Raw genomic sequence first — 10,508 nt, forward strand, 5'->3', positions numbered from 1 at the left:
TCCTTCTCAGACTATTCCAAGAAATTCAAGAGGAAGGCACACTTCCAAGCTCTTTCTATGAAGCCAGAATTACCCTAATCCCAAAACCAGATAAACACACCACAAAGAAAGAGAATTACAGGACAATGTCCCTGATGAACATAGATGCTAAAATCCTCAACAAAATTCTAGCACACCGGATCCAGCATTACATCAGAAAGATCATACACCATGACCAAGTGGGATTTATTCCAGGGACCCAAGGCTGGTACAATATTTGCAAATCAATAAATGTGATACATCATATAAACAAACTGAGAGACAAAAATCACATAATCATATCAATTGATGCAGAAAAGGCATCTGACAAAGTCCAACACCCTTTTCTGATAAAAATGCTCAGCAGAGTGGGAATAGAAGGATCATACCTCAATATCATAAAAGTCATATGTGACAAACCTACAGCCAACATCATACTCAATGGGCAAAAACTAAAACCATTTCTCTTAAGAACAGGAACAAGACAGGGATGCCTGCTTTCACCACTCCTGTTCAACATAGTACTAGAAGTGCTAGACAATGCAATCAGACAAGAAGAAGAAATAAAAGGCATCCAAATTTGAAAAGAAGAAGTAAAACTGTCCTTATTCACAGATGACATGATACTGTATATAGAAAACCCTAAAGACTCCATCAAAAATTATTAGACTTGATAAATGAATTCAGCAATGTAGCAGGTTACAAAATTAATGCCAAGAAATCGTGGGTAATTTTTATACACCAACAGTGACTTACAGAAAGAGAAATTAAAAAAACAATCCCATTTATGATTGCACAAAAAAATTAAGATACCTAGGAATAAACTTAACTAAGGAGGTAAAAGACCTATACTCAGAAAAATACAGGACATTGAAAAAAGAGATAGAGGAAGATGTAAACAGATGGAAGAACATACCATGTTCATGGATTGGGAGAATCAACATCATTAAAATGTCCATACTACCCAAAGCAATCTATAAATTCAATTCACTCCCCATTAAAATACCAATGACATATTTCACAGACCTAGAACAAACTCGCCAAAAATTCATCTGGAATAAAAAAAAAAAACCCGAATAGCTGCAGTGATCCTGAGAATAAAGAACAAAGTAGGTGGGGTCTCAATACCAGATTTCAAGCTGTATTACAAAGCCATTGTTCTCAAAACTGCCTGGTACTGGCACAAGAACAGACATATAGATCAATGGAATAGAATAGAGAACCCAGAAATCGACCCAAACCACTATGCCCAATTAATATTTGACAAAGGAGGCATGAACAATGGAGTCCAAACAGTCTCCTCAATAAATGGTGTTGGGAAAATTGGACAGATACATGCCAAAAAATGAAACTAGACCACCAACTTACACCATACACAAAAATTAACTCAAAATGGATACAGGCCTTAAACATAAGACGGGAAACCATAAAAATACTAGAGGAATCCACAGGCAGCAATATCTCAGACATATGCCAAAGGAACTTCTTCACTGATACTGCTCCTAAGGCAATGGAAAATAAAGAGAAAATAAACAAATGGGACCACATCAAAATAAAAAGCTTTTGCACAGCAAAAGAAACCATCAACAAAACAATAAGAAAGCCCACTACGTGGGAGAACATATTTGCCAATGTTATCACCAATAAGGGTTTAATCTCCAACATTTATAGGGAACTCATACAGCTTAACAAAAGAAAGATAAACAACCCAATCAAAAAATGGGCAACAGACTTAAATAGATACATTTCAAAAGAAGGCATAAGGAAGGCCAAGAGACATATGAAAATATGCTCAAAGTCACTAATCATCCGAGAGATGCAAATCAAAACAACAATGCGGTATCATCTCACACCTGTCAGAATGGCTATCATCAACAAATCAACAAACAACAAGTGCTGGCGAGGATGCGGAGAAAAAGGAACCCTGGTGCACTGCTGGTGGGAATGCAGACTAGTGCAGCCACTGGAGAGAACAGTATGGGGTTTCCTCAAAAAACTAAAAATGGAACTCCCATTTGACTCAGCAATCCCACTTCTAGGAATATATCCCAAGAAACTAGAAATACGAATCAGAAAGGATATATGCACCCCTATGTTCGTAGCAGCACAATTTACCATAGCTGTGGTTTGGAATCAGTCTAAGTGCCCATCAGCAGATGAGTGGATTAAAAAACCATGGTACATCTACACAATGGAATACTACGCTGCGGTAAAAAAGAAGGAACTCCTACCATTTGCAACAGCATGGATGGAGCTGGAGAGCATTATACTAAGCGGAATAAGTCAGTCAAAGATAAATATCACATGATCTCACTCATTTGTGGATTATAATGAACAACATAAACTGATGAACAAAAACAGGTCCAGAGACAGAGAAACATCGATCAGATGCTCAAACCTCAGAGGGAAGGTAGGGGAGGGTGGAGGTAAGGGGAAGAGATCAACCAAGAGACTTGTATGCATGCATATGGGCCTAACCAATGGATACAGACAACAGAGGGTGAGGGTGAGGGCAGGATTGGGGGGTGGGTGGAGGGACAATGGGGGGATAACCATTTGTAATACCTTAATCAATAATAATAAAAAAAGACAGTGAGATATTACCTCACACCTGACAGAATGGCTATCATAAAAAAATCAACAAACAACAAGTGCTGGTGAGGATGTGGAGAAAAGGGAACACTAGTTCACTGCTGGTGGGAATGCAGACTGGTGTATCCACTATGGAAAACAGTATAGATTTTCCTCAAAAAATTAAAAAAGGAATTTCTGTTTAACCTAGTGATCCTATTTCTGGGAATATATCCTAAAAACCCCAAAACACCAATCAGAAAGAATCTATGCACCCCTATGTTTATAGTACCATTATTTACAATAGCTAATATTTGGAAACATTCCAAATGCCCATCAGTAGATGAATGGATAAAAAATCTCTGGGACATTTACACTATGGAACACTATGCAGCTATATAAAAGAGGGATCCCTTGCCCTAAACGGTTTGGCTCAGTGAATAGAGCATTGGCCTGCGGACTCAAGGGTCCCAGATTCAATTCCAGTCAAGGGCATGTACCTTGGTTGTGGGCACATCCCCAGTAGGGGGTGTGCAGGCGGCAGCTGACTGATGTTTCTCTCTCATCAATGTTTCTAATTCTCTCTCCCTCTCCCTTCATCTCTTTAAAAAATCAGTAAAATATATATATATATATATATATATATATATATATATATATATATATATATATATTTAAAGAGTGATCTCTTACTCTTTGGGACAGCATGATTGGATCTAAAACCTATTATGCTAAGTGAAATAAGCCAAACGGAGAAAGACAAGCATCACATGATCTCACTTATTTGTGGAATCTAATGAATAAAACAAACTGATCAACAAAATAATATCCAAAGCAGGGAGGCATGGAGTAGACTGACATACCTCAATGTGGGGTTGGGGGCCAACAAGAGACAAATCAAAGAACTTATATAATTATATGCATAGCCCATAGACATGGGCAATAGGGTAGGGAAGACCTGGGGGAGGTGGGTAGGGGTTGGGAGAGTTGGGGCAGGGAGAGGGAACTGGAGATATCTGTATTACTATCAACAATAAGAAATATGTAACAAAAATAAAATAAAATTATGAAGTTAATCAGAGAAACAAAAGCATATTACATACATGGGAATAAATAAAAGGTTGACAGTAGATTTCTTATTGGAATTAATGCATTGAGATGACAGTAGAGTAACCTTTAAAGTCCAGAAAACAAAAGATCCAGAGAATTCTATATCCAGTAAACCTATCTTCCAAATGAAATTGAGCTTTCAAGATACCCAAGAGTAACTCAAAAGAAAATGCTAAAAAAAACATGTTGAAATGTGCATAAATAAGAACTAATGAATAAAATGTCAAATATTTACCTGAGTATAATGGCCACAAACTTTGGTACAATGATGACTGCTATAAGTATAAAATTGCCTTTCATTATACCAAGAACGAATAGCAATTGCTGGTATATATTGGTATAAAATACCTAACCAAATATTTTCTCCCACATATGGAAAAGTTGGATGACACCGATTTACTGGACAGTTGTTGTGTTTGAATTTGCACTGGTTTGCCCATGATTTTGCAGTCTTCGCTAAACCTTCATCCCAAGTCTGAAAGACAAAAATAATTTCAATTGCATTGTGCATATTCGTTTGCATTTAAGTTATTCTAATGATGGCAATCAGTGAAATTTTGTTTGTTTTTAATTGTAATAAAATATAGTTTTTCTTTGTCATTTATTATGTTCACCATTAGTCAGCTGTTGTTTTTTAAGTTGTGCTTCACAAACAGTCTACGACCCAGTCTGTGGCCATCCATATTTGTTGGTGGTCAAAATGTACAAACTTCTGGTTATAAGGTAAACAAGTTTTGGGCTGTAGAATACAGCACTGTGAGAATAGTTAACCATTCTGTATTGTATATTTGAAAGTTGTTCAGATATTAAAAATATTAACAATTCTCATTAAAAGAAAAAAACGTAACTATGAGGTAATAGATCTTAACTAAACTTATTGTGGTAATCATTTTGCGATATATACATATATCAAATAGTTATCTTTTATATTTTAAACTAATACAATGTTACATATCAATACAAAATTTTAAAAAGTTTGCATGATTTCAGGGCTGATCTGTTAACACATCATGCTCTGTCTTTTCTGACATTTATAGAAATTGACATGAGAAACGGGATGCCTGGTTTTTCAGGATGATGCAGTAGTGGATGACAGGAGGAACTCCTGTTGAAGTCTTAGCCAACAGTTGTCACCTCTACTTTTGGCCAAGATGGAGTAACTTTCTGACTTGAAACAATAAAAATAACATACGTATGTGCGAAAGCAAGACACCTGAAACCAGGCAACAAGAACCATGATCCCTGAAAGGAGGGAAACCAATAAGGTGAGTCCTATAATGGCCTTACCTCCTGCCTTGGGAGAATGTTCTGGCCATGAATGAATACCAGAAAGCACAGACATGCACAGAGGCAGAGCTCTAAAGAGGGTTGATTAACACACACATATGAAGAACATATGCACCGCCAGGGAATGAATCACTCAAAATGATAGGAGAGCATATTACCTAATGCTTACACAGCACTGGGAATACTGCTTCTTCCTGCTAGCGAGATTGGAAAAGCTCAGAATCTTGGGAATTGTGTAGAGTACTCAGGAGGATCTCTCCTTAATAGAGGGAGATAATTATCCCTAGCCTCAGTCACTTCTTTTGTTCTGCCTTACAAATCTTAAACACAAGACTCAAAAGGATCAAAATGCCAGGTAACCTAAGTCCATGCCAGAAAAAACTGTCAAGAATATTTACAGAAATATAAAAATTACCATCACCCAACAAGCTAAAATGGACAGATTCAAATATCTGATACAAACTTATCTGCATACAAGGACTCAGGATCTATATATATATAAAACCCTAATATGCAAATAGACTGAAAGGCAGAACAACCGAACAACTGAAATACCAGTCGCTATGACGAGCGCTGACCACCAGGGGCATGCCTGGAACATGGTGGGCGTTGGCCACTGTGGGATGGTGGAGCAGGTGAGTGGGGCACCAGACCAAGGCAGAACTCCGGTCACTGCCATCAGGGTCAGCCCCTAGTGGTTACTAAAACCTCTTTGCTCCTGTGCACCACAGTCTCACGTGGCGCTCATACCTGCTGCTGGCGCCAGCCATGCTCGCACCCGCTGCTGGCACCAGATCCGCCTCTTGCACCTGCTGCTGGCCCCCGGCACCGGCCCCAATCCATCAGGGCCATCGGGGTGCAAGCAACAGCTGCCAAACTTGATCACCCCTCAGGGTTTCTCCACCTCCCCCTGCTCCTGAGGGGTAATTGGGGCAGCAGCCACTGTTTGCATCCACTGACAGCGTCGACCATGCTCACACCAGCTGCTGGCGCCGGCCCCAACAGCTCTGTGTGGTCAACCGATGTGAGTGGGACCAGCGCCATCAGCACAAGCGAGTGGCAGCAGCAGGAGCAGGGCTGCCAGCAGAGAGGGGATCAGGGACCTCGTGGGAAGAGCTGGGCGGGGGCAGGGAGGATGGGCCGAAACCCACCCCTGTGCTCACCACAGCCTCAGGGCCCACAGTTCCTTTCAAGGTGCACTAATTCGTGCACTGGGCAGTAATACAATAAAAAATGGGGAGAAAGGCCCTGGCTGGGTAGCTCAGTCAGTTAGAGCATCATCAAGGTGAGCCAAGGTTGAGGACTCTCTGGTCAGGGCACATATGGGAATCAAACAATGAATGCATGAATAAGTGGAACAATAAATCTTTGTTTCTCTATCTCTCTTACTCTAAAATCAGTAAATTAAAAAAAATAATAAGGAGAAAAATCCTTATTAATGAGGATTTAATAAGGATTAAATGAGTAGAAATTAAACCAGAAATAACACATCTATTAAAATTAGTAGAGAAAGCAAGAGTCAGAAAAAAAACAACTTTTACATGAAAAGAGCATCAGTGGGCTGTGAGATAACTTCAAATTTTATAATTAATATGCTTATAAGTGGAGTCTTTAGTATTTGACTATACAGTGACTAAAATTTTTCTAATTTGTTTAAACCTGCAGGTCCAAGAAGCTCAATGAACCCCAGGAAATTAGAACAATACTACATCATGGTACATTATAATCAAATTGCTCAAAACCAAGGATAAAGAGATTTCTTTAAAGAAGGGAAAATACTTCTGATATCCATGGGAACAAAGAAAATAATCCAGTAGATTTCTCATCACAAACAATGTGCAGGAAGATAGAAGTTACCAGGGCAACTTAGAATTCTGTGACTAATGATAATATGTATCATAACTTGAGGAGAAATAAACTCACAGACACACTAAGTTGATAGGATTAGTTACAGCTGACCCACAGTATGACAAATATTAATATCCTTTAAGCCAAAGGAAAATGATACAAGGTGGATATTGATCTGCAAAAAGAAAGAAAGAAAGACAGAAAGAAAGATAGAAAGAAAGACAGAAAGAAAGAAAGAAAGAAAGAAAGAAAGAAAGAAAGAAAGAAAGAAAGAAAAGCACCAGATAGATTTTTAATGTAAAGTGTTAAAATAACAAAAACGATTGCATGTTTACAAAGTTGAACTATATATAAAACAAAGTAAATTCAAAGGAGGTTCATGTTTCTTCTTCCTTATTCCTTTCTTCCTCCTCTTCTGTAGGTAGCTATGAAAATTTAAATTAATATACATTTATCCTTTCATTTGGAAAATATAGCATAAGTATGTGTTAATATGGAATGTCCATATATACAGGGATGGGCTAAAGGAGGTTTACAAATAAACAATACAATAATTAAAAAATAAAATACAAGAATAAACTGATTCATGTCTTCACTGCTGTAAACTGTATGTGAATAAACACACATATGTAACTCTAGGAAGTAACAGCTTCAAGATTTCCTTTTTCTTTCCCTTCTATCACAAACCACCCTGCAGGAGACAGCTCAGCCAAGGTATGATTTTTAATTGCATGCTGAAAGTCCAAACTGAATTCATACTAATGCGTCTGTAAAATGAATCGCCAAGATCCCTGAGTATAATCACAGCTCATTTTTTTCTCACCATGTATTTCATGTTGGCTGCGGAGGGCTGGACTGTGCTACGCCTTTCATTGTGAGCTGTGACACAGTCCTCTATGAAACGCTTGTCTTTGATGGAAGGTACGGTGGGAGACGATCGACTGGCTACCAGATAGAAACCTAAAGTCCATAAGAAATTTAATTTATTCCCGTAAACCATGGCAAGACGTAGACGATGCCCTGGCTGTGTGGACTGGTAACAGCTAGGCCAGCCTGTGCTCTGCACCTGGGCCCAACGTTCTCTGCTGGCTTGAGCTCATAGAGGGTTGCACAGCAAGCTGGGCCCCAGGGGCGGGGCCAGAATGGACAGGGAACAGGCAGCAGGTGAAGCTGCCCAGAAAGCCCTGGGCTACAGGGGAAAGCCTCGAGTTGCCCCCTGGTGTAGGCATTAAACCATCCTGTGCACCTAATCTGGAAAAACTTTGATGCGCAGGGGGTCTGGATTGTAATCCAGATTGCAACATTCAGGGAGCACCGTGTTATGCAAATGAACCACATGAATTAGATGCCGACAATGAACCAGGCCTGTGCAAAACCCTACATGTTAGTTTCATAGACTCAGCTTCTGTGTATTGCTTTTTTATTATTTTAAATAAATTGCAACATCATATTGCTGGTTTCCTCAGAGATTGGGAATAAAGCTAGCATATACTGAATGATTTAGTGTGATTCTCAATTATTTTGTAAAAGACTTAATTCAGTGATTTGTTTGTTTCAGTATCGAAAGACAATGACTGCATAGGAAGATAAAACAGACACATGGAGTGTGTAGCCAAGTACTCACTCTGGACAAAATCTCTTCTTCTTGACACTTGCCTTTGGAACACACCTGCCTTTTTGGTGACTAGGGAATTTTAGATAAAGGACTCATTTAGTTGGTATGCCGAAGACTAGGGCAGAATACATTTGATTAGTTATTTTTCTTATCCTATATAATAAAAGGCTAATACGCAAATTGTCCCCACGGGTGGGAGTTTGACAGACTGAGAGTTAGATGTGCGCTGACCACCAGGGGGCGGTGCGGGACATGGCAGTTTTCGGGGACACAGCACTGGCAGCAGGCAGCAGTGGAAGCACTGCCGACCCCAATGGGCCCTGACAAGTGTGGGACTGCAGTGGAATGGTGGAGCAGGTGAGCGGGTGGCACCAGGCCAAGGTGGGTGCAAGCAGGGGCCCCTGATCTCCCCACCAGTTGCCCCACAGACGGCTTTGGTGGCAGCAGCGGGGGGGCGGGGCCAGCAAGTGTGGGGCATCAGGCAAAGGCGGGTGCTAGTGGGGGCCCCAATGGCCATGCCAGTCACCAAACAGATTGGCCCTGATCGCCACCCAGGCCTAGAGACTCTACCTGTGCATGAATTTTGTGCACTGGTCCTCTAGTTGCAATATAAGTGAATTTCATTTGGATTAATGTTTAATACCCATTACATCAGTTATATTATTATTCAATAGTAAATCAGCACTTTTTCTGAGATATTTAATGACATTTTTATTATTGCTGTGCTTCAAATAAATACATATTTTTAAAAATATGTTTTATTAAAATATATATTTTTTATTTATTTTTTATTTTTTTTTAAAGCATTCTTTTTTTTTTTAAATATATTTTATTGATTTTTTACAGAGAGGAAGGGAGAGGGACAGAGAGTTAGAAACATCGATGAGAGAGAAACATCGATCAGCTGCCTCTTGCACACCCCCTACTGGGGATGTGCCCGCAACCAAGGTACATGCCCTTGACCAGAATCGATCCTGGGACCCTACAGTCCACAGGCCGATGCTCTATCCACTGAGCCAAACCGGTTTCGGCAAAATATATATTTTTTTAGATAGAGAGGAAAGGAGAGGGAGAGAAAAAACATCCTGCATGCCCCCTACTGGCAACTGATCCTGCTGCTGGGAATGGAGTCTCTTGCTGTGGTGACAACACTCAACCAACGGAGCCACATTGGCCAAGGCTCAAATAAATATCTTAATTTGGCCCTAATCTGGTTTGGCTCAGTGGATAGAGTGTCGGACTGTGGACTCACGGGTCCCAGGTTCGATTCCGATCAAGGGCATGTACCTTGGTTGCGGGCACATACCCAGTGGGGAGTGTGCAGGAGGCAGCTGGTCGATGTTTCTCTCTCATTGATGTTTCTGACTTTCTATCCTTCTCCCTTCCTCTCTGTAAAAGATCAATAAAATATATTTAAAAAAATCTTAATTTGATGATTTGAGGTTGTTTACAAGGCTAATTAACTTAAGTGAGCACATATTTACTAATACTCTGATCCATTAAGCTTGCCACCAAAAAATCCCAAAACTTTGATGCAACTAGTCATTACTTGGTAATAAAATGCAGAAATTTATTATAAAATGGGTGAAAATGGAAATTCTACTGAGCAATACATATTTCTGTTCAATTATCAGCTAATGGATATTGTCAATGTGTGTTAGTTTAACATTACAGTCTAAACTGAGCTTCTGATACCCTACATCCCAAGCCTGACCTTTCCAGAGTCTTCCCTATCTCAGTTGATGTCAGTTCTCTCTCGTTTGTTTGTATGGTGTGTTTTTTTATTTTTATTTATTTATTTTTAATCTATTGCTCAGGCCTCAAACTTCGGAGACTTTGGTTCTTTAGCAAATTTTGATGGCTTTGTCTTTATATTTTCAGACCTTCCTTGACCAGTCCTCACCATTTCAAATGGTCTTTTCTTGAGGGAGAATCAAGATGTTGTCAAAGGTAAACACCCTTACTTGCTGCCTCCTACAACCACATCAAAATTACAACTAAAATGATGAGCAACCATCATCCAGAACTGCCAGAAAGCTGGCTGAATTGAAGTCTTACA

This window comes from Plecotus auritus, assembly GCF_963455305.1.
Source record: "Plecotus auritus genome assembly, chromosome: 3".
In the NCBI taxonomy this organism is placed as follows: domain Eukaryota; kingdom Metazoa; phylum Chordata; class Mammalia; order Chiroptera; family Vespertilionidae; genus Plecotus; species Plecotus auritus.